Genomic DNA, 6,246 nt, shown 5'->3' on the forward strand with positions numbered 1-6,246 from the left:
AAGAAGGGAAGCTTTCCTTGTGATATTTTCCCCAGTTTATCACATATCAAAGCATTAAGCGTACCAGGTGTTACACGTTCTAAAATACAATCATAAGAAAGCTGTTAATGAAAGAAAGGAGCATTTGTTTAAAAGGAGCTTTTTTTTTCCCCCCCAGCATATTTTTCCTCCAAAGTGTGACTTCATTAACTCCAAAATCATTCACAAATTTAATACAGATGGCAGCTAATCAGGCAGAGATGTTAACTGAGGTCATTCATCTCCAGGAGACTATGCTGATCACCAGGTCTTAGAATCTTCACAGTGAAATTATTCAATTGTGTAGACTTTTTAATAATTGATGAAACACAGAAAAAAAATAATTAAATGGGAGTGACAGTCACCCAGTAGTCATTCTATTCAAGAAGGCCTCAGAGGAAGAAAAATCAAAGCTAGGCAGAATATTGTATTATAGCTGCTAATCTGTGTTCTGGCAACATTTCACTTCTTCTTTCCGCTTGTAACACTAATTAGTTTCTCTAGAACGATGTAAAACAAACAAACAAAAAAACACCAAAACCCCCCAAAAAACAGAATAATATGGTGTTTTCATCACCATTTTCCCAGGTACTAACATATCTTGGAAAAAATTTGAGGCTTGCAATATCTAATTTGCTATGCATCCATCACTGATAATTCCAATGGCCACGAATTTCAGGCTGTTTGCTTTAATTAGGAATTTGAAAAGTGAAGCACTCTAAACAGATGGACACTAGAATAGAGTAGTAGTAATCCTTCTGACGAAAAGTATCTTTTTTTTTTTTGTTTTCTTTTTTCTTTTTTTCTTTCTGATTTCTCCTCTTCCTAGTGGTCACTGAAGATCTGCAGAGATGATAAATCTGAAGCAACACACTATTAAACTCTTTGACAGTAGCTAACAGAATATTCTTTTTATTGTGTACTGTTTTTTTAAGTTGCAGATGTTTTTTGTTGGTTTTGTTTTTTACTAAATGACAGTACCATCTGCACAGTAAATTAAACTTTCTTTTGCACTATTCTGTAGTCAAAAGAATAAAGATGCAATGTTATTTGTAGATAATTTAATAAATTTCACATCCAACTTCTTTATTACTGAGAGTTAAAACAACAAAAGGAATTTTCTACTCTTACTGTAAGCATTTGATACATTATAAAATGGTGTCTGGAGAGTGAGAATTAGCGAAGGATTACTTTAGCTGCAGAAGTTATCCTGTTGTTTTTACTGGCTTTTTTGTCCAACCAGACTTCAAATTGGGAACACTTGAAGTAAACAGCGTGAATTAGCAATTGGCATGTCATATACAACAACTACAGTACCTATCAGCAAATTATTTGAAACTAGCATAAGCTAGAGAATTTTTATGCTGTTCACTCAGAAACAATAGAAGAAACTAGTATAATACTAAAATGTATTAAAATATCAAATTGCAGCTTTAATTCTCCAGCTCCTCCAGCCCTTTTATTTATTTATTTATTTATTTTATTTTCTGACTTGACCTTTTACTGTTTTACGTTATTCCTAGTTCCTAATGATTACAGTGATCCATAGTTCCTAAATTATTACAGACAATTGCTTTTTATCTACGCCTATTTTCTTCCTTTCCTTCTATCTTAGAAATTTTCTATAGGTGGCATGTGATGGAATTCTGCATGGCATATATATTTGATTAATAATTCTATTCAATATTCTGTTTCAAGTAAAACTACTTCTACTCTGTTTCTCTGCTGATTTGAATCTCCTCTTATCAACTTGATCAACTGTGCTTCATTTGTGGTTTTATTTTTTCCTGTTTCGCCGTAGTCCCTTTTACATGGCTATTGGACATTAATGAACACAGTATGAATTATCCCATCACTAATGACCAGTGGCTCTTGTATCACATCCAGAATATCTGTTCCCTGACAACTCTCTCTACTCCAAAATAGAAATGTAGAGCTGTAAAAGCCACTACTATGTAATGTCTATTCCTGTCCACACCTTATCCAAAAGGGCATTGCTATTTTGCTCAAATCAAGATCTAGCTACACCTGCATTAACCAGAAAACAAAAGCTGAATGCTGGATAAAGCTGTAAAATCAGGTAATAAACTAACAACTCAAACAGACTGCAAAACAATGTAAGGATGCTGCACTACAATTACCATGGTTAAGCAAAAATAGATTCTTATGACATAGGTTTATGTAATTTCTTCTTTCGCTAAACAAAGAACAGTTTCAACATATATATATATATATTTAACAGTTAAAGATATAAAGGCTTTTTTTTTTCTGTTAGATTCTGATATATGATTACCTTTAGCCAGTAAAGTGTGTTGGTTTAAATCAATATACCTTATCTGCTATGAATTCTGTGGTTTTATGTGGGAATAAAATGTTTCATTATTTATGCAGTAGCTTTAAAATTGTTCAGTTGTCTCTCTGCTTTGTTTTATTTATTTTAGGTATTTTGTATCTGAGATGAATAAGTGGCTATTACATTTGTAAATTGAATGTTTATATTTGAATTATAAATTAGAAGTCAAGCCTTACACTTCTGTGCAAAAAACACAGTGTGGATTTGGAGTTTGATTTTTTTTTTTTAATATTCAGTTTGACTGAAAAATAACTGTACAAGAGAAGTACAAGGCATTAATTTATTGGAATTCTTTATGTCTGTAAATTATTATCCAGTCTACGGCTTTTTTATCTGCTTACAATTAGGTTCTGCCTCATCAGAATTTGTACAACTATTAATTTAAACTCAATGTTTAAAAAATGGTCTCTTTTCTAGTTGGAAACAAATAATCCATTATTAATGATGTATTGATAGTTGGAGCTTACTAACCACAAAGTAGTTTCTTCTACAGAAAGTTTTGAAGTGTGTTTACAAGTCTTAATTCTACCTCCTGCTGTATTATATACCACATTTCAATGCAATTTTTATGCACGTGATGATGTCTCAAGCAACATGTACATATTTTTCTCTACAGAATATTCTTTTCTAAACTTACCAAAAGACAGCAACTGAAATCTTATGTGAAGATCCTGAATAGGTAACCACAAGGAGAGTGCCGAAAAATAATAATCTAATTTCAGAAGTCAACAGTGTACTCAAACAAAATGTTTTCTCAGTGATAAGCAGAATTCCATCCTGTCCTTTCTGCATTAGTGTATAAATAATTACATTAATACTTCCTAGTTCCCTAAGAAAACTCCCTTAGATAAAGCTGTATTCTTAGGATATCAAGAATTCACCTACTTAAAAGCAGAGTCCTTGAAATTTCTCAAAGAAAGAATCAGTTCATTGCTTGATTTTAGCAAATAATCTAAGGGAAATTTACATCTATTTATGTGTCAAATATATGTATTTTACGTAAATAGACATATATGACATATATATTTCAGTGCAACAATGTATAATGTATTGCAAAATTCCACAGCAAAGACACTTAATGCAAAATATCAATATTTGGACAAGCAAACAAGAACCAGATCAGCCCATTTTTACCTACAGATTACTTCAAAACACAGGTTTTAAAATGGTAAAAGTACATAGAACTGTTTGTCATAGACAGTCCTTAGGATTTCTGGGTTGCAGGGTTACCAGGAAAATCCAGCTCTCACATCTTCTACTAATGCTATCATCTATACACTGTCTGGGAAAAAATTATCTACAAAGATACACATAAAAAAGTACACATATAGATACAGTGTACCCAGATAAATTTTGCAAAGAACAGGAATTCTGAGAAGTGTCAATAAAAGACATATTGACATTCTGTGACCAAAACCACAACTGAGGAAGAAAATCTATTTCCTTCCAAGGCATACTGTAACTTAATTAGTAGCTAAAGTTTTGTCCCATCTGTCTTGACATATTTATATGACTGAGTCTAGCTTCTCACTTCTGGAAGACTGAATCTCAGTCATGTTACTTCGGGAAGTATTTTTCACACCTACTGAGACCAGTGCATGGACTCAGTGCATCAACATGGAGAAGCAAATGCTGAACTTTTAAAGCTTCCTTTCTGCAGGTTGCTTTATGCTAAAGCTAGCAGTTTTAAGACACAGCTTTAGACGAAAGTACAAGGAGTGCTAGTTGATAACCATTCACAAAGGTGTGAAAAACAGTGGTTCCAAATGGGACAAAAAGTGATTCCTAACAAGCCTTAGAAGTCATTTAAATTAAATGGCAGTATTGGCAAAAATGACAAATGGTATTAACTTTTTAATGACTCCTTCAATTTGCTTTAGCACCAGTTTTTCATCCAGTGCCATTCACAGTGCATTATTTGTTGTATTCTACAATCTGAACATGGATTTTCATTGGTATATTGACAGCTTTCCCTTCTTTTAATGTTTTCATTTTATTCCTGGTCTCCCAAAAACTTGTTTGAGAAAGGCAGACTAGCATAAAGATCTAGCTTTACGTTACTACAGGTATGTCAAAAATCTGTTCTCTGCTTCAGCAACAAAATGCCAGCTATTTTAGTGACTGAAGTATACTGGTTGAAGATATTCATTGATGTCACTCAGAGCACAACATGATATATATCTGAAGTATACATTAGCATATTTAAAGAATCTATGAAGATTTTTCTCAAAGTGATAGGAAGCATAGAACCGCAATTTTATTTTATATATATGTGCACATCAGAAAAGCTTTGGATAAAATGTCAAGCAATGAATTCCTCCCTCTTCTTTATACACTATTACAAAGTAAAATACATATATCTTCTCTAATGATTGTTATATAACTGGAGATCAAAGAAATCAAGTGTAAATTTTTCCTGTGCCTATGAATTAATCTTAACATTTGCTGTAGGTTCACCGCATTACTCAGTACAACTCTTTAAGAATGCCATAATAGGGAAGAGAAAAAACACATCAGCTCTAGAAGATATGGACGGATGTTTAAAAAGTGATGATAGTGGAAAAGATGAAAATCACTTCGATACTCTTGAAAGTCTTGCACTGGCAACTGTGAGGTAGGAATCAAACATCACCATACAGATCATGAGCAACAAGTCACACAGATAGCAGATGGGCAGCAACAGCAGCACTGCCACTGTCATTTCCACCCACTGCATGTGTGTCCTTTCTCAAGGTTTACAATTGGGCAGCAGTCTCTTGAAAGCCTCTGTCACTCAAATTTTTCACAGCCCCCATTCCACAATCTGCTGCATAGTTAATATGGAAACATTCTTCCTCTCAAAACCTCTCTTCAGGTCTATAATGTTCAGTCCTCATCAAAGTGAAGGAATGTAAATAAAGTATCATATGTATCATCCACAACACCAACATCTGTAATGACCTCTTTGTCTCCTTTTGTTAGCAAATTGCTTTTATTCATTACATTTTAGAGAACTCTCTCATTAGAAAGGAAATATCATAAAGAAAGGAAATATCATAAACATAATGTTCTAGAAATACATTAATGGCTGATGATATCAGCCAGATAACAGCCAGACTGTTTTGGCTTCCCCACTTTTGAAATATTTTTCATTGAGCTCTTAGGTGAAGTTATGTTCTTTCTTATGAGACCTGGGGGGAAACAAGGAAGGAAAATTGAGTTACTAACTTAGTAAGGAGGATTTTAAAATAAAATGAAATAAGGGCATGCTAACAGAAACGTATAATTTAGGTATAAAGAGTCAGTTTCTGGAAACCATTCCAGGTTATCCTCCAAAGTAAAAGGAATAGGTGAATGTAAGCCAAGAAGGATGAAGAAAATGCTGCATTAGATGTCTATCTTCCTTGACATTTATACAGTAATACAAAAGACACAGTAAACAAACCCAGAAAATTGTGAAGGTTTTTTGTTTTTTGGTTTTTTTTTTTGTTTTGTTTTGTTTTGTTTTGTTTTGTTTTTAAATAAGTTGAAAATCATATGATAAACATATAGAGAGAGCATAAGAGAACTGGTGAACTATCCCATAGGCCTGGAAGATCATGATAATATTATAAGCAGGAAAGAACAGAAGGAACAGAAGAGGAGATGGCTCTTGGAAGAGACAATACACCACTACTGAAAGCTTTTCTTGTTCAAAAGTAGGACATGATAATCAGTAAGAACAGACTTTGGCTAGGCCACTATCTGTTCATTCAAAACATAAGGAAGCAAGTATTTCATAAATATAAAATATATGATATTGCTAAATATGAGTATAAAAGAAGAGCAGGCAAAGGAAGAGATAAAATGGAAATAGTCAAGGCACAAAATGAGAAGTCAGACACATATAGGTTGAA

The sequence above is a fragment of the Centrocercus urophasianus genome, unplaced genomic scaffold (genome assembly GCF_019232065.1).
Source record: "Centrocercus urophasianus isolate 14NV4802_14NV808 unplaced genomic scaffold, USGS_Curo_1.0 seq_11, whole genome shotgun sequence".
Classification (NCBI taxonomy): domain Eukaryota; kingdom Metazoa; phylum Chordata; class Aves; order Galliformes; family Phasianidae; genus Centrocercus; species Centrocercus urophasianus.